This window comes from Vespa velutina, chromosome 3, assembly GCF_912470025.1.
Source record: "Vespa velutina chromosome 3, iVesVel2.1, whole genome shotgun sequence".
In the NCBI taxonomy this organism is placed as follows: domain Eukaryota; kingdom Metazoa; phylum Arthropoda; class Insecta; order Hymenoptera; family Vespidae; genus Vespa; species Vespa velutina.
Window position 1 is genome coordinate 9,938,966 of NC_062190.1, and position 25,801 is coordinate 9,964,766.

Sequence of the window (25,801 nt, forward strand, 5' to 3'; positions counted from 1 at the left end):
TTCGTAATACGCTTGCTTGGGTTACGGGGTAGTTCAGAAAGAAAAGAGAGGGAGAATGGGAGAGAAAGAGAGAAAGAGAGAGAGAGAGAGAGAGAGAGGAAGGAAAGAGAAAGAGATATTGGAATCGCTTCCAGCACCCTCGGGACCGATGACGAGGGCAAATTCCCGAAGAGATCCTCCAAGAACGAGTCCGATTCTCTTGGGATGCTCCTTCCACGGCGAATTGGGTAGTAAAGCGGCAGTAACGGAAAAGGGGTGAATGAATGTGGCAATGACGACCCTTCCATCCACCCTGAAACACCGATAATCAGCGGCGTTCTTAACCGGTCCCGTCGAGAAGAATTCGTTTCCCTATCGATTTCTTTAATAGATTTAAGGGTGTGCGATAACAGTCCAGTTAAAAGTAAAGTAACCCCTAGATTATAAAGCTAGGGAGGGTGTTTCTTCGATATAATATCTAGGATATAATTGAAGTTAGATATACCAATGTGATCGTAAAATTTTCATTGTATTTCGATTAATTTACGCGTTCGTCGTTATGTTGTTCTTCTTTTTTTTATTTTTTTTTTTTTATTTTTTTTTCTTTTTTTTTTTTTTTTTTTTTTTTTAAACACGAAAAAAAGGATCGAAAGTCTAGCGGGACGACGTTTGAAAAATTCAAGCAAGGTTGCCGATAGAGAACAGATTGGATCAAGTTCATTTTTATGAGGAAATGTTTCTGTTAAAAGATTAATGCAAAAAAGTTGCATCGGCTCTTTGCATCGGTCGGCAATGACATTAGAAAAACGGAACAGTTGAGAAAATCGAGTCGATCCAATCGTATTTTCGATCGTGCTTTGAAACGAAAGGAATTCGAAAAGGAATAATGCGACCAGAAAGTAAAGGAAAGATCCTTCGGGGATTGCCAACGAAAGGATCGATCGATCGATCGATCGATCGAAACGAGAAAAGAGAACGATAGAGTTAGATAGGAAAAGGGCTTAGAGTATTTCGTGAATTTATTGCTAGGGAAAAAGAAACGAAAAGTAGGAACGGTAAAAACGATTGCAACTTGCATCGGTATCGTTCGATGATAAATCGATCGATAGATTTTTACAGCCACATAGATTTTTGACTTCGTTTAAAATAAAAAAATAAAAAAATAAAAAAATCCATAGATACAAATACAATATAATATAATCGAAAGTACTCTATGACGATGGTAATTTTAAAAATGGTCCTGTATTTGGTGTGGACCACTTAGCAGTTTGGCTAGTAACATAGTTTAAACAAATTGCCGGAGATAGAGAGTGAGAGAGAGAGAGAGAGAGAGCAGCCATTGAGGCGCCAATTCTTCTCTTTTTTTTTACATATTTTCTCTCTCTCTCTCTCTCTCTGTCTGTCTCTTACTCAAGCTATTCTGTTCATACGGAACACTCGAAAGAGGCGGCTTGCTCGATTAATCGAAATCGAAACGAGCGCCGTTGCGCACGAGCTAACGGACGTTTATCGTCCGTAGAACAATAATTCGATTTTCGGTTAGCGTCGCCGGTTTTCCCTGGCGTTTGGGTCTGCAACGACGGCGAGCCAAAACGACGAGGAACCGTACGCTCGTCCTTCATCCGAGGTTTGCTGGACCACCGTTCGCGTTCTGTGCGATTGGGAACGGTTTATGGATTTTCGCTTGGCCCACCGCCACCATGCCCGGTGACTCATACTCGCGAATCAAATTAAAAACTTCCGGTGAACACGCGGAATCCTATTTTTGCAGTGCACGCGGAAATCGCGTGAACGAGCGTCGAGACTTTCCGTTTTTATCCTCGATAAACCAGCCCATTTACTATTTTATTTTTTATATACCTATATATGTATACACACACATATATATATATATGTGTGCTTTTTTCGTTTTTTCTATTTTATTGCCAACTAACGACGACGACGATGACGACAACAACAACAACAACAACAACAACAACAATGACTACAACGACAACTCCTAGGCATGCTTGGAAAACGTTTTTATTTTATTCACCGAGCTTAAATCATTTAACATTCGTGTTTTACAATTTACACTGCGATCAAATCTAGATTGTATTCGATAGCTTTCTCTCTCTCTCTCTCTCTCTCTCTCTCTCTCTCTCGATACGGATAACGTTGTTTTACTGGGAAATACTGTTCGATGAACAATGCTAAATCAATATTGGATAGCTTCGGTTTTACATATTTAGCGTTATACGTAACAATTTTCACACGAGTAAATATATTTTCATAAGTAACAAAGAGATTTACAACAAGACCATTAGCACGAAATTACATCTGTCATAACGACCATAGTGTTTGTCAAAAAAAGTTGCTGTCAAAAAAAAAAAAAAGAAGGAAAAGAAAAAAATTATAACACGTGTGAAAGATGAATGACAAGTATCGTTCCCTTTTTCGTGACTTTCACACCATACAATACATGTATACAATACAAAAATACAATTTAGATAAGTATCAACTTATTTACTTACTTATTTAGTTGCTTACTCGCTTGCCTACTTGCTCGCTCGATTCGCTTTATACGAGTTTTTCTTATTTTCTGTTTTTTTTTTGTTTATTTTTTCCTTTTTGTTTTTTTCCCATCCTCATAGCTCTCAGTTTTTCCCTTTTCCACGTTATCGTGGTAACTCGCGCGTGGTTAGGTGGGTAAAAAAAAAAAAGAAAACGAGAAAAAAAAAGGAAAGAAAAATAAAAGAAAAAAAGAAGGAAAGAGAACAAGAAAGAGAAGAAAACGGATGGAAAAAAAAAAGAAAAGGAAAAAGAAAGGCGACGTCTAAAAGCGGAATGATTTCTGACCGAGACTGTACAACTTGCGGCAACACCACGAGAACACACAACCACTACTACCACTACAGGGTGACAACGTAGTTTCCCATGTTTTATGGTCAGTTCCGTGCGCCATGGTATCTGATTGCGTCATAAATCGAACGAGAAACCGGGCGAGGGTTCCAGCTCACGATACACGACCTACGAGATTTCGTTTTGCCGAAATTTAGCGAGCGTGGCCGTCTCGTCGTGAAAAGAATAAAGCTCTTGGTGATCTTATGAGAGAGAAAGAGAGAGAGAGAGAGAGAGAGAGAGAGAGAAATGATTTTTTCTCGCTTTAATCTTTTCTCTGCCAACGCGAGCAAACTTATCTCTCGTCTAATCGAAAATTCACTCGTTTTCTTTATTATCTTTCAGTTTCATTCTACGTTACTCTTTAAGACTAAATTAAGTTAACATGTCACATAGAAACGAAATACGTTAGTTACCTTTGTTATGTGCAAGCGAAGAAGAAGAAAGTTGTTGCAGTAAATTGCAGAAAAGATAGCAACGCATTTACGAAAAATATTGCTGACTATATGCCGTGCGTGTACACGTAAGTGATGCATTTGTAATCGTCTTCTCTCTCTCTCTCTCTCTCTCTCTTTTTCTCTTTCTTTTTTTCTCCCTCTATGTTAGTCTACCTTTTTTCTCATCTTCTTCTTTTTTCTTTATTTTTCTTTCTCAATATAAGTACCTATTAATAAGAATCTTTTTCTGTCGTTTGTTTGCGCCTTTCGTTTTATATATATATATATATATATATATATATATATATATATTTATATATTTATATATATATAAAAAAATATATATAAAATATATATAAATATATATGAAACAAAAAAAGGAAAAGGAAACGAGCTCGAAATGAAAAAATTGTATTACTTGGGGGTTTTATTCGTGGAAAGGAAGAAGGAGAAGGGGAAAGAGCTAAAGAAAAAGAAAAAAGGAAAAAAAGAAAAAGAAATATAAACAAGAAATCTGCGAGAAAATTTCAATTCAAAGCCATTCGAATTTATCGAAACGAAAGAACGAAAGTACAATGGTATTTCGTAAGCGGATCGCAACAAGTAAAGCTCAACTCGAGTTGGTTGTAACGGTATAAGCGGAATGGTATGGGACAGGACGGGGTTGGGTTCTTTTTTTGGGAGGGGGGAGGGCTGGCGAGGGGGGTTAGCGTTACGGTTTTCCGTAGAAACGTGGTTGCATTTCGCGGTAACAATCGGAGCGGAAAAATCGCGCGTTGTCGCGTGCTCTGAGCTACGAGGCTCTGAGCTCTCGCTCATGCAATGCTCCGAGGCAAAAGTAGGCTTGACGGGTAACAGTTGTTCCATTAAAACGATTTGGTGCTCGAGTAGCAGTCGGGTGACTCAGCGGCTCGGGCGGCTCTCTTTCGTACTGGAGAGCACTCGGGAGTTCTCGCTCCGTGTAATTAATTCGCCGTGAAATGCTACATTAATTCGTAATGGGCCATGTGTCGTGTGAATGCCAGGTACCCTGTTCGCTTACAAGTGCTCCGTATCAAAGCACAAGCGAGATTACGTTTTGTACATAGTATATGTATATATATATATATATATATACACACACCTATATATACTTATCGTTAATACACATACACCCAGCCAACGCATTAATTATTTTTTTTCTTCGTTTACCTACTTGGTACCTAGTACGTGAATGCATGCTTGCATAGAAACGCGTTTCGATAGCTCGCTCGAACTCTCCTTGAATACTCTCGTAAATTCGTAACATCGAGCATGATCCAGTTAAAACCATTGAATGAATGATCGACAAACAGGTATGTATGTAATTGCTCTTAACGATCCGATTAATCGTCCTACATGAGAACGTCGTACGAAACGACAATGGACTCGATTATTTCTCTTCGCTTTGTTCATTTTCTTTCCCCTTTCTTTCTCTTTCTTTTTCTTTTTATCTATTTTTTTCTTTTTTTCTTTTTTTTTTCCTTTTCCCTTGCCCTTCCTAATTTCAAGCGAGTTTAGGAATATTTTACGAGTTACCCGGTAGTCGATCGTATCTATCTGCGTGAAAGAAATAGAGGTAACTACTCTCGGAGAGTTGGAGGGGGAAAAAAAAAATAGAAAAGTTTGAGCGGTTTCTGAGCGAAAGAGTAAAGAGGAGAACCACGTGGTTACATCTCCGCCATCTAATCACGGATTTTTCTTTTTTTTTTTTTTTTTGCGTCCTCACTAGAACCTCCTCTACTGGAACTCTCGGTTAGACCGGAACGAATAAAGTTTCTTTTCACCCCAACGAGAAACGAGTGCACGTGTATATGTATATGTATATGCATGTGTCTTTGTATTTGTATGTATGCGTATGTGTGTGTGTGTATGTGCGCGTGTACGTGTGTGTAGATGAAACGCACGAGTAAAGGCACGAGCGACGTTGGAAACGATCGCGAAGGTTCCGATCTCGAAGTTCGAAACGAGAGACACGTTCTTCCCGTTTTCCTTTACTTTTTTCTTTCTCCTTCTTCTTTTTTTTTTTTTGTTTTTTCTTTTTTCTTACTTTTTTCCATCCGGTAATTTTCTTCGGCAACCCTCCGAAGAAGAAAACTTTCACCTTCATCGAATGGTCGATGAGTTTAGGGTAGAAGTAAGATCTTAGTAATGGTCACCATCGTCGTCGGCAATGCATCTAGAAAAAGAAAAAAGTAAAAACAAGATAAGAGAAAAACGAAAAGAGGAATAAAAAAAAAAGAATACAATAAAAGGAAGAAAAAAAAAAAAGAAAAAAAGAAAAGAAAAAAGAAAAATATAGAACGAACTGTCGTACGTGACGCGACATTTTTACGAACGAATCGAACCAAATGCCAATGTCTTTTGCGGTTTTCCCTTCTCACTTTTCTCCTCGATATTCCATTTCGATCGTCGTCGTTCTCACGGGAATTCTTCTCTCATACAGGATAGTCCCTACGTGAGGCGTATGTATATGTACACTACGTACAAAAGGCACAGAGCGCTTATTCGCTCCACTCGAACCGGTTACGACTCTCTCAGGTCGAAGGTCGCAACGGAGTACTCCTCCTCTATCCTCCTCCTTCTTTTCCTCCTCCTTCTTATTCTCCTCCTTTACCTCCTCTTTCTCCACCTCTTCGTCCTCTTTGAGATCCGATGAGGGCATTGGGATCGTAGATTCTCGGAGTAGGTCGGTCCTGGTTTATCATTATTACGATTTTACGAGTAGATATTTATCGTCGATGGATCAAAAGTCGCGATGCATCGATGCACTGCGACTTCTCCATCGATCGTAAATTAAGTACTTACTTACTCCCTCTCTGTTTTTACGAGAACAATGCGTATGGGAATTACTCGAGAACTTGAGAAGAAATAATATCTTGAAAGGTAAAACTTTCTCTCTCTCTCTCTCTCTCTCTCTCTCTATCTATCTTTCTCTCTCATTCTCTTTATATCTATTTCTTTCTTCAGCTAGCAACCCTATCGATTACAATAGTCCATACTTTTGGTAACGATTTTCAACTTGGTTACCTTTTTTCAATGGTACGTTTCGCACGTGCCGTTCGATTCGTCTCTAACGAGTCGTGCTAAGCCAACGAACGAACAACCGTAATTCGGCATATCCCTAATGGATTCATTCTGGACAAGCTAATTGTGAAGGTTCACCAATGTGGAAACATCGGCTTGGCTTCGTTCTATTCATTAGATACATATATTGATTATTAACTCCGTTAGAACGAATCGAAATTTTGAATATATTTTTTTTCTTCTCTCTCTCTCTCTCTCTCTCTATCTCTCTTTCTCTCTCTCTCTCTTTCTTTATATATATATAATGATCACACTTTATATAGATTATTTAAAATTTTTTTTATTTAAATAAGATTGATAAATGTGATTACATCAGAGGTCGAGTGACTAAACTTATAAACTTAATACCCTTCACTCAAGGATAACCTTCCTTTCGTTTAGTTTTGATGGGCCAGCTCGTCTCGGAGCTTTACGCATTTTCCGATCGAGGAAGAGGGACGAGAAGTTTGACGAGAACTTTCCAAGAACGTTGTCAACGAATTACACGAAATTTTCTTTTTTTTTTTTTGTTTTTTTTTTTTTATCGGGAAACAGATTTCACGGTCTGCCTGAGACGTTCGGAAGTTTGAGGACGTCGTGAAAGATGAGACGAAAGAGGAGATGTCTGCGTGAAGCAGGAGAAGTCAGTGAAGCTGCGACGATGAAACGTTAAGAAGCATGAGAAGATAAGTTATAAAGACGATGATGTGAGTTAAGAGATAGATAGATAAATAGATAGATAGATAGATAGATAGATAGATAGATAGATAAATAAAGAAAGAGAAAGGGGGAGAAGAAGAAGACCGTAGGACAAAGTTTCTCTTAATAACTATGCCGCGTGGCTTGGCAATCGAGGCGTGAACGTGAGATATGAATTAAAGGGAGAAGTTTGCTTTGGTTCTCTTTCGCAAACGAATTCCAAAGGGATGGTAAAAGCAAAAAGGACGGTCCTCTCTTTATCGAGAGAGAGAGAGAGGGAATAAGAAAAAGTTCTCGTCGAAAGAAGGAAACGAGGAAGAACTTTATTACATCGACACGACTTTCTCCAAGGGCTAATAACATAAGTACGTTAAGCAATGTAATAATTTAGGCTTAACGACTGAGAAAAATATTAGAGGAGTACGATGTTATTCTGATACATGGACAACGTCGACGATTTTAAGTGTCGTCGTTGTCGTTGTCGGTATATACGTTTGAAGATTTAATCAACCGAGTCGAATGAAATAATATATGTAATTAATTATATCGCGTTCGAAATATTTCTCAATGAATTTCATTCATAAATAAGTATCTATATAAAATGTGACATTAAGAAAAACTTATTATTGATGGTTCAATGTGTCCTTCGAAATGATTTTAGAAATACAAGACAAGCATTCTATTTGCTTTCTAAGAACTCGTGTTATTGATAATTTAGTATATCTTATGAAATAATTTCGAAACAACTCAGTCTACTGTTTACTTTCGAATAGGACGAACGTGCCATCGAAAGCCGGAAAGAATATTTTGTTGTGTTTATCATTCTCTTAATAATTCTTATCTTTCCTTTAGAACCATCGATACGATAATTCATTAATTTCATTAATACATTATGCATATTCGTAATAATTTTTATAATTTATGATAAATATTAAGAGTATCGTGTTCTATATTATAATCGTTACGTTTTGCTCGTAGCAAGGTGAGCTATCCAATCAGGGAGGCAATGTAACAAGCCAGTTACGGATAGTCAAGCGTTGCAATTACATACGTCGCGTTGCGGATACAATGGAAATTCGCCAGACTGTTTGAAATTCGAATTACCACATGGGTATCTTGACGTGGGCATTTCCAACATCGACTGGTATCGTCGTTCGTGTATTGGATAAAGACCAGAGTGTAGAGAACATACGCGGCATTTACGTCCAACAATTTTCGAAACACGGATTTCTAGACAATTCTATTGCGCAGGAGTTGCACGTGAAAGCGATATATATATAAGCTATGTTAGACAAATTGGTTAATGGTTACGAGTAAATTTAGAAAAGCAAAGAGAGACGACCAAATCCCTTTCTCTTTCTCCTTTCTTTTTCTTTTCTTTTTTCTTTCTTTTTTTTTTCCTTTAAAAATCGTAAAAATCCTTCTTATGAATATGACGAAAGATCTTTAATTCTAGGTAAAAAAGATAATGGACGAATGCTAAACTACGATCGTTATTTTTCGTATTTTAAAACGTAACGTTTGCGTGTGATAACGAAAGAAAAAGAAAATCCACTTTAAAGGGAAATACGAGATTCTCGTTCGTTTCTCTCTTTTTTTTTCTTTTTTTTTTTTTTCGTAATGAACAATAAAAAAATCTTAAGAAACAGATTTAAAATCAGATAGAAGACGCGTGAATAGAGACACCCCATTCGAAGTTATCTTCGATGATCGATCCATCCCCCCCCCCCCATCCGATCAAGATTCATCGTGAAGCTGTTGTAAAATCGGTATTGGTGTTATAAAACGAAGATTCGTTGAGCCAACGACGGACAAAATTTTGATGGCCGTGAGGGGGAAATAGAGTCAACTCGTGGCTGGCGCCATAGACGGAAACTGCTCTGTTTATATCGGCAATTAACAAGTTTGTACGGGTAAGTCGAGTTCGAACGTTGGCTCCAGTTATCCCCGCAACCTTTCCCCTCCCTTCCCCTCCCCGCCCCTCCCCGCCCCTCCCCTATCCTACCCCCTATCCCTACCCTCACTCGGTCCTTCCATTTCGAACGACAATCGCGCGATAGATTCTGTTGATTATGATTTAGGAAATTTCGCAATAGCCCGACCACGATGGTGGTAATGTAATCACGTTCCATTCGAATTTTCCTCATTTCCCAACGATGAAAGCTATGAAATCGACGAAGGGGCATTTTAAAGCGGCCGGTTGAAGAGCGTAATTTAGTGACGGGACATATACGCTTGTAAATAAAGCGTCGCTGTCGGTCCAACTCTCCTATACCTTTGATCGTTTACCAATCCCTATAGTTTCCATCAAATATTCCGTTCCCCCATTGTCCCGCACTCGAACTTAATTAAAAGGGATACCACGAAGAGTGATTTTAATTTTAGTCAGTATGACTACTAAGGGTCTATCACACGTACGAATTTAATCGTAAATATTGACTCCCAATTCGATCTTACGATGATTTGCATTTTTCTCTTTCTTTTTGTTTTTTGACCTTTTTTTATTTCTTTTTTTATTTATTTATTTCTTTTTTTTTTTTGTTTTTCTTTTTCCAATTCTTTTTTTCTTATTTTACTCACCGATATAAGGTTAATCATAAGGATTATCATATTTTATTTTGCGTTCCTTCCACCCGACATTTTTTTTTTTCATCCTCATCTTTGGGCTGAATCGTCCAAAAAGCTTTTTCCTTTCTCGAAAAAAAGCTTCGACCGCATTAACGTAGTCGGTGAACATAATTGCTCGTCGGATCGTTCACGCGAAAACCTTTTTGATATGCTCGCCTCTCTTGATTGCGAATGTGATTTTCTCTGGAAAGCAAATTACAGATTAAGTTCGTCACGTGGAATAAAGAAGAGAGAGAGAGAGAAAGAGAGAGAGAGAGAGAGAGAGAGAGAGAGAGAGAGAGAGATAAAGAACGAGAGAAACAAGACTACCTACGTTGTCACGAGTGAAATTTGTTTGCCCTTCCGTCCGAAGGTCCGGTCTTAAAGAGATTATCCCTACGAAGTAATAGTAAATAGTTCAGACAATTCAATTAGATAATCATTACTTCGAAATCAATTAATGAAAAATATTTAATGAAGGAATAAATTTTTCTTCTTCCTCTTCCTTACATCTTTTCTTTTTTCTTTTTTTACTCGGCTGACGATCGTGAACTTGTAATAATGACAAAAGAAAAAAAAAAAAAAAACAAGAAAAAAAGAAGAAGAAAAAAAAAGAAAGAAAGAAAAAGAAAAAAATCGTAAGATCTTAAAGAATGATACTCTATGCTCATACATACGTATGAGATCACATAACTTCTCTCATAAACGTAGCTAGCTCCAGTATCTACCAACTTGGTGATCGCAGTTACTCGTGGTCACTTTCAAAGTGTTACACCATCTTCCGGTATTACTTGGTAAGAGAACGTTGCGGTAATTTCCCATCTCTGGAAAGACACTTCCGAAAGTCATTTTCTAGAAGTAAGTTCGAGTTACTGTAAGTAACGTTACACGATAAAAGGTACCCTTACGTACATACGTACCATATATAGCGTACTTCATACGACATATATAAATTTCTTAGTTCGTCCGAAATTACTCGTATGATCGTGTAATCGTGTGATTTTCATTTTATTTTCTTTCTCCTTTTCCTTTTTTTTTCTCTTTTCTTTTCTTTTTTTTTTTTTGTCTCGAATTCGACGAATATTTCATCTTCGACGTACATACAAAAAAATTTGTTTCTATCTGAGATAATATTAAGAATTATAAATGTGGAATTTAGAACGAGGATTAGAAGGTCGTTGGAAATGTAGGATTTTGAAAAACGAAAGACAAAAAAATTGTTAGCGTTCATGGAAAACATGGGAAAGTGGAATTGTAATAAGGTTTAAGGGTGCACGACAACCAACCCGAAAGATAAGCAGATAAATACCTCGAGTGTTGCTACCGTTGGAAGTCTAGGAAGTTTATCGTCCCTAGCTCTAGTAAGTAGTTACGTGCGTACGTGCAACATGCATATGCATGTATACGTTAGAAACGTATGTATATATACATATATATATATATATATATGTATATATTTTAGATAACACAGGCCAGATGCACGGTACACGGTACAATGTTGCTCCTGCCAGGATAGGAGATCTTACGTCCCACGTGTATGATAGTCAGGAACGCGGGCGTTAATGAAACCTGTCGCGTTCGCACGCGAATTTACGCCAGGTGTAGTTTACGCCAATTTACGAGAAGGTCGAAGTCCTTTCAGGTCGAGACCACGTACGAGCTCAAATTCCTTCCTTCCTTCCTTTCGTCTTACTTATTCCCTCGTGTAAGCTCTATAACGTTTATTACGATATTCCTGTAAATTGTTCACTCGGCATTTTCCTGACGTTTAAAAAAGTTCAAGTAGGCGTGCGAGTAAATTTTCAAATTGAAACCTTATCCCGGCAAAATAAAAAATATATACTCGCGAATTCATATGCATTATATTTATTATTCGATTTCGTTCGAGAAGTATACCTACATTTATTGATTGATTGATTTATTTATTTATTTATTTATTCATTCATACTTTCTTCTCCTTTTATTTTTGTATTTTTTCTTTTTTATTATTATTCTTCCTTTTTTCCTCTTTTTTAAAAATATCGCAGAAGGATGAGAGGACTAGAGAGATCGATGAAAAAAAATTTGTGAGATAAATTGGGAAAGGTCGAACGAAGGTGCAAGAGGATTTTTCGTTCGAGTAGAGGGTGCATCGTAGCAAGGGGCGAGTTAAAGTCGCCCGCGGCTCTTTCTTCCGCGATCGCATCAACGCCGTTACGTCGGCAATACGTCGGTACGGTGAAGCCGTCCTTCGATTTCCATGACAACGGATGCGGGCTTGAATGCACGTCGTTTAGGAACGATCGACAGGCCTCTGGTCTCACACCATTGCTCTCTCTCTCTCTCTCTCTCTCTCTCTCTCTCTCTTTCTCTTCCTCCATATTCAACGAGTGAAATTCCTGGTCTCTCCGTCACAACGACGATCCATCGTCGGCTCCTTAACGTCGATCGACGAAGTACCCCGTGCCAGGACCCAGAAGCGGCTTTGTTGCAACGACAATGGCTTTCCCGCTTTTTTTCACTTTCTCTCTCTCTCTCTCTCTCTCTCTCTCTCTCTTTCCATTTCACCCTCTCATTTCTCTTTTTCTTTTCGCATAGGCACGAATTATTCCGTACATCCGAGAAAAACGATTGCTGACGTCGATATAAAAGTCCTTCGAAAATATATGAGGAATTTAATTAGAGGAAAGTTCAACGTCGAACGGAGATGATAATTCTCGTATAATCGGTGTATCTCGAAAATGACGATGACGATGAAAATGACGACGTGGTGCATTAGAAAATTCATAGATATAATCTTAAATTGAAATGAAAGATAATAATTTGCTATCGTTATAATATATCATAAGAAACAATAGAGAAAAATCTATTTCTTCGTTGTAAAGTGTCCTTTTCTATTATAGAAAGAAAATTTTCGATGATTTTATTTTTCCCAAAGGAACACGGGGGTTAAGGGGGGGGGGGGGGGGGGGGGTAGGAGTCGGAGAAGGGCTCTATGATTATGCGAATGGTCAACAATGAAAAAGGATATAATAAAGGTAAGACAGATTTTCCCCCGAAGTAATAATCCGACTTTCCGAGATAATTTAACGAGTTTGGTCTCTAAGGTAATAATCTAATCCTATTATCGTACAAACTACATGGAGCCTGTCGTCTCGACGCGATTCCACGCGATAATTCCATTTCGCACACCCACTCGTACTCTCGTATCCGCGAGCATACTTACGAATTTATTATCCGTACAGTTTAATAAATGTACGTCCGAGAGCATAGGTATTAGTCGAATAACATAATCCAACGATGTATCTTATATCTCGATGAAGGTTTTCATGATAATTAGTGGTACATTGACTTATCTAACAAACGGATTAGATTTAGTCACGTGAATTGTTGAATTAAAGGGAAATCAAATTTATTCGTTTCATTTTCGTTTCGCCTTTTTTTAAGATCGTAAACTCGTCGAAATTATATCGAACGCTTTGTTTCTTTTTTTATTTATTTTTTTTTTCTTTTTTTTTCTTTTTTTTTTTCTTTTTTCTTATTTCCCATACTTCCGAAAGCTTCCTCGTGACAACAGCATTCCTCCTCCTTTTTCTATTTTTCTCTTATTTTTTTTCTTCTTTTTTTTTAATTTTTTTTTCTTCTTTTGTCGAAAAAAAAGAACCACCCACAGGACGCGCAAACACAGTCGTTTCGTTACATTATTCCAAGAACTTTATTCCCGCGTAAAAAGGAATGTTTTACCATAGGAATTTCCTCAAAGAAGAGTCGACAAAGTTGCAACGGGTGTTCCATTTATCGACGATCCTTGTCAGCCTTAACCACGGTGGCCGTGAGAGTCAAAGATATTCTTGGATCTTTCTCGTGGAGCAAGTACAACACGTAAAACGAAAACACATGCGATGCCACGCGAGATGCGATGCTATCGTTCTTCTCTCCTTGTACTTTTCTTCTTCTTCTTCTTCTTCTTATTCTTCTTTTTCTTCTGTTTCTACTTCATCCTCTTTTTCTTTCCTCTTCTTCTTTGGCGCCACGCGCGTGGACTTCTATGGTCGGGTCTTAACGGAAGTTTGCTGCGGGAACTTTAATTCAAACCACACGAGGATGAACTCAAAAGACGTTTCTGTCTAATGCCACCCTGCGTGTAAAATCGTTTTCGTAAGTTTTCACTTTCTCTCTTTCTCTTTCTCTCTCTCTCTCTCTCTCTCTTTCTTCCCTTTCAATATTTTCTTCTTCCTCCTTTCTCGTAATTTCCGTTTCAAAGATTCATGCACGGACGCGTAATTGAAGACACTCCTCGAAAGAGGATACGAGGAAGCTCAGAGCTCATTTTTCACGAACCGTCTTTGCTTAAGGATGGGATCAGTGAAAAGCTTGTTCGTAGAGAGGAAGAATTATCTGCGCCGGTACATCGCCGTAACCTCGACACGCGATCAAATTATAGCAAGAACAAGGATTCCCTCGTTACCAGGAACCGAGTTATCTAATATCTCGAAAATTAGGAACAGCTTCGCATTATTTTTTCTTCCTTTCTTTTTTGTTTCTTTTTTTTATTTTTTTCGCTATGAATTTGAGAAAGATTTCGAGGATCATCAATATCGCGGCTACATTAATCAAAAATATCAAAATGTCAAATGTGACATTGGCGGAATCCTATGATAGATACATTGGATAATTGATTGAATGTGGTTCGTTAATGCGATTCTTAAATCACGATCATGGACAATGAGATCAATCGAGAGAAAAAGTGGCCGCTGGTGGCGGCAAATATAAATCTCGCGTATCGGAAACAATGCGACGAGTAAAAGAGTAGAAACGTAAAGAGTAAAGGAATTCATCGCCCACGCGACTCGATCGACCCTTCGATATATTCACCCCGTCCCTTTTTCTCTCTTTCTCTCTCTCTCTCTCTCTCTCGCTCTCTCTTCAAATACTCCATCCACCTTCATCCTCACCTCCTCCTTCTATTCACCTTCTATCATCCAATTTCTTTTTCTCTCGTTTCTACGTTCAAACGAGAAAGAAGAGAGAAATAGCATACGATCAATTTTGGCATGCCGATAAAAAGCGCGTGCCACTATCGCCATAGCTTTGTTGCGATTTGACTCGCGAGAAAAATGTTACCCTCCGGTCGTACGATACACGAAGAAGGAGGAGAAAAATAGACGAAAAGGAGAAGGAAGAGGAGAAAGAGAGAGAGAGAGAGAGAGAGAGAGAGTAGAAGGAGGATAAGGAGGAGGATAGTCAGAAAAATATTCTGCTTTATACCATTCTCAATGCATCGCAGTTGTGTCTCACGTCGATTTATTTCTTCGTTTAGAATCAGCTACACATCTTGTGCATACACACACACACACACACATGTGTATATATATATATATATATATGTATATGTATATGTATGTATGTTTGTATGATATTACCTACGTACGTATCGAGATTGAGTTCATAAATTTCTATTTTCTTCCTTTTCGTGTATTTTATGACGATCGTTTAGAGAGAGCAAGAGAGAGAGAGAGAGAGAGAGAGAGTGGGAGAGGGAGAGAGAAATGTAGAAAATTTCTCGCGTAGATACTAGACTAGAGAATATTCCATTGGATTAAGTAGACCGAAGGAGTCGGTCGATAATACTCGAAACGTAGTCCGATGTTCGGGTATTTGCTCGTTCATGCATGGAATTTGATATTGGGAAATGCACGCTAGAGACGTCCAAACATTCGATGAATATCAAAGCGAATTGAATGTCTGTTTGTTCTTGAAAGAGGAAATCTCTGTGCGTGTCCTTACTTACCTATAGATATATCCTATTGAAAAAGTAGAAGCGGAAGTAAATAATAGAATATAACGTTGTCGATGGTCGATTGAAAAGTTCTGAGCAAGTAATAAAAAATGCAATTGTTTCTTGTTCGTGTACGAAAAAAAGAAAGAAAAAAAAAAGAAAGCAAGAAAGAAAGAAAGAAAGAAAGAAAGAAAAGATAAAAGAAAGAAGAAGAAGAAGAAGAAGAAGAATAAATTCTTGAACGTTAAAGATTTAAGTCTATCTCGTTGGTTGAAAATAACGAGTTGAGTATATAGGTACCACCCGATAATCGATAAATAGCTAACGTCGATCTATCGCTCTTTTTCTCTCGGCGAAATTGAATTGTGAACCACCGATGTAATTGGTTCGAATCAAGGCACACGTATATATCCCTTGATGCCGTGGATAAGGGACGGATAAGGAGCGATTAGAAGGGAAGAGAGGAGAGGATGCCATCGAAGCGAGGGCACACGCATACACGAACGCTTAGAGACACGATAGCGTAAGTACACTTACATACTCGTGAGTGGACGATCACGAACACGAACATGATTCGTGCACACAGATAGGTAAATACGTCGATGCGTCCAGAGAGTATAGAAGCATGTGGGTGGAAGGAGGCCACTCTTCTCACAGGTCCGTGCAGCAAGAGGAGACAGGAAGAATTTCATGCTCCGCGAAGCAGGAGACTCTACTCGAGGGATTACCTCCAATTGATCCGAGCCTGTACTACCTCTTTCCATTCCTCCTCCGACCTCAGCCTCCTTTACATCGCGCATCCTTTTCCTCTTCCTCTCTTTCTTTCTCTCTCTCTCTCTCTCTCTCTCTCTCTCTCTCTCTCTCTCTCTCTCTTTGTCTATCTGTCTGTCTCGCTTTTATCTTCTTAACTCTTGGCTCCGGTTATACGGTAGGAAGACAGAAGACGGAAGAAAAGGAGAAGCTGTCCTTCCATTCTTCCTCTTCTACTCCTTCTGCTCCATGCAGCCATTGTTCACGCAGGAAAGCAATAGCGGGAAATACATCGTTAGGAAGCTAGAGGAAGTGAAAAAGGAAGAACTCTCTTCTGGTCTCATGGTAACGACTCTCGCATGTTCCTTCTGTGGCAGAGGGAAGAGGGGGCGGTTCCTGCTACTGTCGGACTGAAGGGTGCAAACTGAAATGGGTGAGACATAGAACGAAGGGATAGAGGAGAAGGAAACTTTCGATCGTACTCTCTCTCTCTCTCTCTCTCTCTCTTTCTTTTCATGTCGCAGAGAAATCGTGACTTTCCAAGCCCCCAAAAAGACTTCCCGCAAAAAGAGAAGCGAGAATCATGCCGTCTCCCGGTCTATTTCTTCTTTTCCCTCACGTTTACATCCGTTTTTATCATTTTCTTTTTCTTTTTTTTTTCTTCTCCTTTCCTCATCCCTTCTTTATTCCTCTTACTCCACTCTCTATTTCCACTTACGAATGATAGTCGTGAGACGACGGCATCTCGCGCGCCGTCAATTAGAACAAGTGACTCTCTCTCTCTCTCTCTCTCCCTCCCTCTCTTTCTCTCTCTTTCTCTCTTCTCACGGCCGACAAAAAGAGAGAAAAAACTACTGAGCCCCCTCGTATACCGGAAGGGATGTAGTGAGAAGGTGGGGCCGGGTGGAAGGGAGAGAGATGAAGGTGGTGGTGGAAGTGGAGGTGAAGAGATGAAGGAGAAGCGCGCGCACGTTGACAAAGTGACAATTACGCGACACGCTCACCCAAAGGAGAGGTTCACCCTATATATTTCTCTTTCTCTCTCTCTCTCTCTCTATCTCTTTTTCTTTTTCTCTTTCTCTTTCTCTTGTATACACTAACTCGCTGCAGTCACGTGCGGTCTCGTGTTACATTTTCATTCGGCTAATTGCCTTTTCATCGGATCCCCAGCCGACGCCACGACCTTAGTGGATGTCGCAGCAACACCTCCTTTTTTACTCTCTCTCTCTCTCTCTCTCTCTCTCTGTTTCTCTCTATCTATCTCTATCCCTCTCTCTTTCTCTCCATTTAGAAAGCGGGGCTCGTTGAGAAGCTTCGAATCCCTGTGACGGGCTCACAGGAACGACAATCGTCGAGGTTCGACGCAAATTGGAAGCTACCGCCCCCTTCTCCTCCTCTTTCCTTGCCCCTCTTTTCGCAAGCCCCATCCACCATTCCAATGACGCGGTACTTGGACTAGAATACGAGACAGAGTGCTCTCACCTCGATAAAGGAGAGCAGAGAATTATTTGTTTGGCGCTGCGACTTTAGGAAAGAGTTCCTTCCTACTCGCAAATTGCACGCGCTCGGATAATGCGAAACGGCGAGCGGACTTGGATTGCTTCGAACCACTCGACATGCTGCTGGAGATGGAGAAATAGAGGTTGAGAATGAGGATGAGGATGAGAATGAGGAGGAGGAGGAGGAGGAGGAGGAGGAGGAGGAGGAGGAGAAAAAGGAGAAGGAGAAGGATGGTTGTTAGAGTACCGAATCGTGCCTCAGCAGAACGGGATGCTTTTCGTCGTCGTTGAACGAGTGTTTGCTCCATCGACGCTCTGTTTCAAAGTGCTTCGCATTAAAGTACGAGAATTACAAGAACGTTTTACTATCGTGTACTATATTAATCCTCTTCTCTTTAATCGACTTTTCGCGCCAAGTATAAAATTTTTCAAGTGCAATGTCACAATGAAATTCGTTGTAAGAGTTATTAACGATTCGCTATCACGATTATCCGTCTTTAATTGGTCTTTTCCGAATCCCACGTGGCCTTTTTCGACGAACCAAATTGCTTCCCGACGAGTTTCTAATGGACCCACCCCTGGGGACATCGATAGTCGGCTTCGACGCAAATTGGGGGGGGAGAGACCCTCGTCGGGCCTGCGGGGCTCTATCTTTCTCCCTTTCTGCCCTTCTCGCTTCCCCTCTCCTCCTCTTCTATCCCCCCTTCTCTCTCTCGTATAATAATGCCGTACCGGATATGGAAATAAAATACTTTTATCGCTTTCCGCATTAAACAAACGTATGTATGAATGTACGAGTCGTTAAAGTGATTCGTGGGAAACTCATTGAAATATCGTACGTTATTACGGGCGATGAAAAATTTCACTGTTCGTTGCCGAAGATAATTATTATTATTTTCTCTCGTTAACGCCGAATCGACGGTCTACCCCGTCTATGTATTTATATCTCTCTATGGACGTCATTAACGTAACAATTTTTCATTCTATCGTATACATATATAATCCGATGAAAGGAAAATAATATAAATTCGAGAAAATGATAAGGGACGATATCGTTTAAGAAAAATACGTCATATCTAATTCAATTGGAACCGTGGATGATCAAAGACAGAAAAATGCCATCGTCTGTATGGTTTCGGGCGATAGAATGGCAATGTCTTGTAGTCGACTTGGGGGGGAAAAAAAAAAGGATACATTTTTCGTCGATAAGGAACGGAAGAAGGAGATAGAGAAGGCTGCTTTTGGAAGAGAACTTAAAGAAACGAGAGAGAGAGAGAGAGAGAGAGAGAGAGAGAGAGAAGGGAGGAAGGAGAAAGAGAGAAGAAGAAAGAGAAGAAGAGAAAGAGACAACGTCTTTACTTTTGAAAAGTCATCGTCGTAGACGAAGTGGACGGCCATTCATCGCTGAACTGTTGCAAGAACTCCTCCAATCTTCTTTCTTCGCGACTTTCTTACCCACTAGCACCACCACCACTATCACCACCACCACCACCACCACCACCACCACAACCACTACCACTGCCACCGCCATAGCTATCACCCCTTCTTAGCGAGTATATTCAACTTCTTCTTTATTTCGAGTGGACTCGATTATTTTCTCATTTCGGTCGAACGTTTCGAGTATCAGACCAGCTGGGTTCGTGCCAAGACAATTTTGGTATAAGAGCGCCAGTGGGAATGGCCTGGGAACGTGGTTCTGGATATTGGAGGTGGACCAAAGGTGGTGCCCGGTATTTTTACGAACTACGCTCGTGGGGATAATAAATGCAATCTTAATCTTCTCTTACTTCCAATATTCTCACTGTATTAATCGAAGTCTCCAGTAACAAACTCATACTTATTTTTATATATATTTATATATTATATATTTATACTTATGATACACACACACACACACACACACACACAATAATATATATATATATATATATATTATTCTGATTCATCATATTCATTATATTTTTAATAATCGATCCTCTAATCATACAATTTCAATATTTACTTATAAATTGTTAATTACGTGCAAGTATCGAATAAAATTATAACGCCAAGAGAGTTAATTGGAATCCAAAAATGGAGAGAAAATATCAGGATCGTAACATGGATAACTGAAATATCTCGTAAAGTTCGACTTTGCTTCGAGGTGGAGGAGGAGGAGGGGAAGGTGGTGGTGGTGGTGGTAGTGATGGTAGTGGTGGTAGTGGTAAAGCAAGAGAAAGAGAGTAGGGAAATGGTCGAGCGCGGCTTGTAAAAAAAGATTTAACGATACTCGCCCGTCCGGCACGCCCTCGCGCCGAAACACCGAAAGCTTGCACTCGATAATTCGTGGCTCGTGAACCACCGGCGTGGAACCAGGGCTCGGTGTAATTACCAAGGTAAATAATGCTTTCCCGGCATCCAATGGCGTAACTCCGTTCGCGAATAAATTCGCTGCTATATACGTGCTCTGGATGTGCAATGTCGCTCTTCGTGTACGGCTTTGCAACCACGCGTATAAACGTTATACACGAGAGAAAGAGAAAGAGAGAGAGAGAGAGAGAGAGAGTGAGAAAGGGAGAGAGAGAGAGAGGGAGAGAGATCGTTACGATAGTCGTGGATGTTCTCTTTCTGTATATATATATATATATATATATATATAGATATAGATATATGTATATATGTATCTCTCATGTATATATATATATATGTTTCTTCTTTTTGCTATTTCGTAACCGAGCTTTGTTTTGCCACCAAAACACGTTTAACCTTATACGTAGATAGGTATGTACATCGTGCATTTAAATCGTCCTCGCCATTTACTCGAGAAGCGTATGTAAAAATTGTACGAAATACTCTTCGATAAATCTTTTCGTCGAGTCATCCAGAAGAATGGAGCTCTGATGCATAAACGACGAATGAAAAAATTTTAGAGCGAGATCGTCGAGTGACTTAGCGAATTCGTTCGAAGATGAGCATGAATTTTTGTTACGGGTCCTTGTTTCTTTTTTCTTCTTTTTTTCTTTTTTTTTTTTTTTGTTCTTTTTTCCTTTCTTTTTTTTTTCTTTTTTCTTAAATACGAGTCAAGGTATAATTACGATTACTGAACTTGCATCTATTGGAATGGACACGTAACGATTAAGAGAAAGGATCATAAGAAAAATTCGGTCGAAGAAACAGATGAATATATTACGAAAACGTAGACTCGTGGATATTTAGGGTAATTCGATTTTGAAGAAAAGTGTTAGTAAGTGAGAGAGATGAGAGAGTGAGAGAGAGAGAGAGAGAGAAAGAGCTTAAAGAAATCTTAGCCGAGTACCTACTTATAATTCCGTCGTCGGGGTTCGGTGGTAGACACTAGGAAGAAGACCCGCGAGAACTATCGTGGACAGGCTTTTTGCGTGCAACTTCTCGTGTAACACGAAACCATCGTGCCTCTTCGAGATATGCCTTGAGGAAGTCTTAGGAACTCGCTTTAAGCCTGTTCCTAGTGCACGGTAGTGCTCTCTTCTACTCCTTCGTTGCTAATGAGCCGCGAACTAATTGTAAGAAAAAGGCACGTACGGTAATTGGATCCATTGGACGATGGCCATCCACCCTATTTCCTTCTAACCAACGGCTTGTCTCGTCTATCCTCAAAACCACCACCATTCTCTATCACCTTCTCTAGTAATCGGACGAAGAGATGAGGAGGTAAAGGAGGTAAACGGAGGCGATGGCGGAGGTAAACCGAGGAGGTGTGCGACAAAGACGAAGAGAAACGCGACGAGAAGCTCTAACTTTATTAACTCGTAATCGAGCTCCGGACAAACAATGAAGCGGTTTAGTCGAGCGACAGCCCTCTCGCGATCGTGCCCTCCAGCTTCTCTCTCACCAAGAGTGAACTTACTCCCTAACCGTTACAATTTCCTTCGACCCTCCGCCTACCAACAACGTGCTTACCCTTCGAACGTGACGCAAACTACGCGATTCGAGAGATCCCACTTCGGGACCGATATTTCCAAGATTTTTCGTGCCTATCTTGCGTCTGGAAAGTTGTCTCACGAATCTTTTCTTACTCTGTCAATGAGGAAAGGGACAAGAAAAAAAAAAAAAAAAAAGAAAAAGAAGAAGAGGGAGATATCGTCGAAGTACGACGGTGGTACTCGTTGAAAAATTCGTTTTTAAATTGTTAACGATCGAATCGTACTTTTTATATATCAAGACTTTTACGAGTGACTCGTCAATTATTTTTCTTTTATTTTCTTCTCTCTCTCTCTCTCTCTCTTTCTCTTTTTTTCTTTTCTTTTTTCTTCTTTTATCGCCGCAGGAACAAAAGTTCGTAATGTCTGCTTTTTTATTATTTCTTTTTATTTTTTATTTTTCCTTTTTTTTTATTATTTTTTTTCTCTCTTCTTTTTTTTTGTTTTATTTTCCAAGATTCTTCATGAAGTAAAAGAAAGTAAAGAGAGAAGAACGCGTTTTTATTAAGAATTCTTAATCGAATAAAACGATCGAGATTAAGAGATATGTACCCTACCTACCTACCTCGATGAGACTCGACGGACGATAAAAGACGGGGGGACCAAGAAGAAACTAGCACGATGATCGATGAACCAAACTCTCAAAATGACGGAGAGGACGCGAATTTATGGGAAAAGTTCGAACCCTTGGAAAGTTAAGGAAATGACGACTCAGCTAAGAGAAACGGTATATATATATATATATATATATATATATATATATATATATACGTATATATATATATGTATCTACAGTGAGAAGCGTAAATTAACGTTCTGTCATGGAAGAGGAGCATTGATTCGACTACCGATCATTAAGCGAGACAATCTTGTAGACGTCGCGAACGTTTACGTTCAGTGAAACGAGACAACTTTAATGATAGAAGATCTGCCGTATAATTTCTAACGAGGTGACATTATCGTCGCAAAGTGGAATACATGGATTATCGCTTCGTTACGTCTACGAGTTACGCTTTCTCGTATATTCACGTAGAAAGTATTTAAATATATAACTTAAGTAGGTAGATATATATATATGGTATATAAATAAAATCAAGGGCAAACTTTATTATAATTTATCAGGCCGTATCTCGTAACATTTCTCGATCGATTCTTTGCGAGACATTTATTTTCATAGATGGAACTTAATAACTATCAAATAGATGAAGAAGTAAAAGAAGAAGAAGAAGAAGAAGAAGAAGAAGAAGAAGAAGAAGAAGAAGAGAAAGACCACGAATCCTTATCCTTTTCCCAACGGAATCAAACTTTTGCATTTCCATGCTATCTCTATCGCACTCTACTCGAAAGAACAAACTTTATCTGGCTCGCGTCTCTTTAGAAATAATCGAATTCACGAGAAGAAGTTAGGATGGACATAACGAATTAGTTATATCATCGGGGAAAACGATAAGCTGGAGAGAGAGAGAGAGAGAGAGAGAGAGAGAGAGAAAGGAAAGTAGAAACAGAAAAAACAATAAAGGAAGACAGATCGATCTTTCTTTCTCGTTGGTCGTGCGTTTGGGAAAAAAAAGTGGAAAATTGCGACAAGGTTAATGCTTGTTTCTGTTTATGTGCGCGTGTTAACGTATAACGAATGACTAAAAGAAACGTAAAAGCCGAATGACCGAGTAGCGAACGTGATCGTGAAAAATGCTATTTTTCTCTACGCAAGTATACAAAATAATGAGAGAGAGAGAGAGAGAGAGAGAGAGAGAGAGAGAGAGTTAGTGTCTCGCGAAGCTAATGTATTTCGACGCGCTGAAAGTGTTCGAGAATAGAAGAGAAAGGATAGTTCGCGTGCGTAGGTATAGGCTACGTGAACGATGATGAACCTGGACGAACCAGGACGAAGGGATTTCCATAACCGAGACGACCGGACGCGGAGTTGCCTTGTCGGCCGAGCTGTCGCTGCAACCGGTGCACGCGTATTCCATTTTCACGGGTCACATCGCCGGAAACTTATTATTCCCGGTAGCGTAAGGACGGGGTGAGAATCGATGACAAAAGAGGAAATATCGGAGAGTCGAAGTTGAACGAACGAACGAACGAACGAACGAACGAACGGACGGACGAACGAAGAAAAGGATCGTCGTCCCGATCGAAAGTTCAAATGAAGGAATCAACGTGCTAACAGTTAACAATGAGTAGTGACTTCGATCGATAAATTATTATACGTTTATACTATAAGAGAAAAAAAAAAGAGGGAAAGAAAAAAAGATAAGAACGACGCGTGAAAGAACGGAGTGAAATATATCGTCGATATTTCGATTTTTCTTTCCTTTTTTTTTCTGTTTTTTTTTTTCTGCTTCTTTTTCTGTTTTTTTTTCTGTTTTTTTTCTGTTTTTTTTTTTTTTTTTTTTACATCAGGTAATACGTTTTCTTATCAAATATGATTGTATATCTGGGAATATCGTAATAATTATATATAACGAGAAACGTTCTCAGGTTTTCAGTATTTTTCAGTTTCACGGGATGAATATTAATATAATATCAGCGGAATACGGTCTTTTCTTTTCTTTTCTTTCCTCTTTCTTTTCTTTCTTTTTTCTTTTCTTTCTTTTTCCTTTTTTTTTTTTTCTTTTTTTCCGTTTTTTTTTTCTTCGTAAGTACTTCCTTCTCAGCGAAAACGAAGAATAAATCTTTGGAAGAATAATAAGTAATCTCTACTCTCTCGGTTGTGAGTTATCTTAGTATCTCACAGTTTGTTCTTACAACATGCAGATCCTTTCTTTCCTTGGACAATGAAGTAAGAAAGAAATTAAGAGTGAGAGAGAGAGAGAGAGAGAGAGAGAGAAAGGGAAACGACAAGTTGAAATAGTTCATTTTCTCGGGATGCGCGTTATCAGAGAATGCAGCTACCTCGACGGAGTTTCTTAACTCGGACGAGTCAGACGGAGAAAACGATTTTCTGAAAAGTTTCTTTTCTTTGCACTATTCGCGTGGACTCAGTCGAAGACTGTAGGTGGCCGTCGTACGTTCCATTGTCGAGAAGAGGAGATCACGATTTCGTGACTTCGTGAGCGCAGAACCTCGTGAACGGTGGGCGTATCGATCGCTCGTTCTCGATGCCAATAAGATCCTTAGGTAAATCCTAAGCCGATGAGACGAGTCGGAGATCAGCGAGCAAAGACCGAAAGGCTCCGAGCCACCGGGCTAATCCTAATTGAGTCGCCTTATATAAGTCCGACCAGTCACTGATTCCTCCTCCCATCTTCCTCCTCCTCCTCCTTCTCCTCTTCCTCCTCCTTCTCCTCCTTCTCTTCTTTCTTCTCGTTCTTCTTCTTCATCTTCTTTTTTTTTTGTCGTCTTCTTCCTTATCCTCTTTCCTATCCTGAATGTATCCGTCTATCTTCTTCTTCTTCTTCTTCTTCTTCTTCTTCTTCTTTCTTCAAAGCGAAAAGATCCGACTTTTTTATTCGAGGAAAGAGATATTTTTCCGTGGACCAGAAAAAAATGAATTAATTGTGTATCGCTTTACGATATAAGTTTTAAATTGATTAAATGTAATTTCATTATAACGACGATTTATTGTAATTATTATATCGTATTTATATCATTGAAAATTATATATAATATAATAAATTCGAATTAATTTTAATTTATTCATTGAATATCCAATAAAAGGCAATTTTTGCAGACGAAGAGGAAAGATAAAAGAAAGGCACGGATAGAGATATATAGATAGACAGATAGAGAGAAAGATATATATATATATATATATATATATATATATATATATATATAGAGAGAGAGAGAGAGAGAGAGAGAGAGAAAAGGATACTTCAATTTTCTCGAATTCTGTTACATAGAGTTCGTTCTTTAGTTATCAGCAGCGTCAGCAACGTTGAGAATGCTTCGATGGTGTTTTCGAGAGGCCAACATGTCCAAAAACGATTGAGTCCAAAAAGGAAAGATAGAGAGGGAGATTGAGATAAGAGAGAAGGAAAGAGTATGTACGTGTGGTTAAATTGCTGCCGGTAGTAGTACGTGATCCTTTGATCCATTGTCCCAACGATGGAGACGAAACAGGGAGAAGCCTCCGGGGAGAAGCTGGTGTCGTTGCACAAACAAAAAGACGAATTCTAATTTGACGAATGAGAAAGTTTCAAGGAGTCTGATATCTCTCAGGCA

The 25,801-nt window shown here is 39.2% G+C and overlaps 1 long non-coding RNA gene across 13 annotated transcripts in view; it reads right to left on the reverse strand.

Moving 5' to 3' along the window:
• Positions 1–25,801, reverse strand: part of LOC124947412 — a 72,456-nt gene that overhangs the window by 29,357 nt on the left and 17,298 nt on the right. For 2 of the 13 annotated variants that reach the window (XR_007100406.1, XR_007100397.1), the window contains 5 exons: positions 10,607–11,398; positions 10,364–10,538; positions 10,021–10,082; positions 9,660–9,890; positions 3,756–5,493 (listed from right to left, as the gene is read on the reverse strand). This is a non-coding gene — a long non-coding RNA (uncharacterized LOC124947412). Of the gene's footprint in view, positions 1–3,755; positions 5,494–5,631; positions 6,011–9,659; positions 9,891–10,020; positions 10,083–10,363; positions 10,539–10,606; positions 18,250–19,052; positions 19,387–20,992; positions 22,357–25,801 lie in introns of those variants that run through there. The other 11 variants (XR_007100405.1, XR_007100401.1, XR_007100398.1 and 8 more) reach the window with 11 other exon arrangements.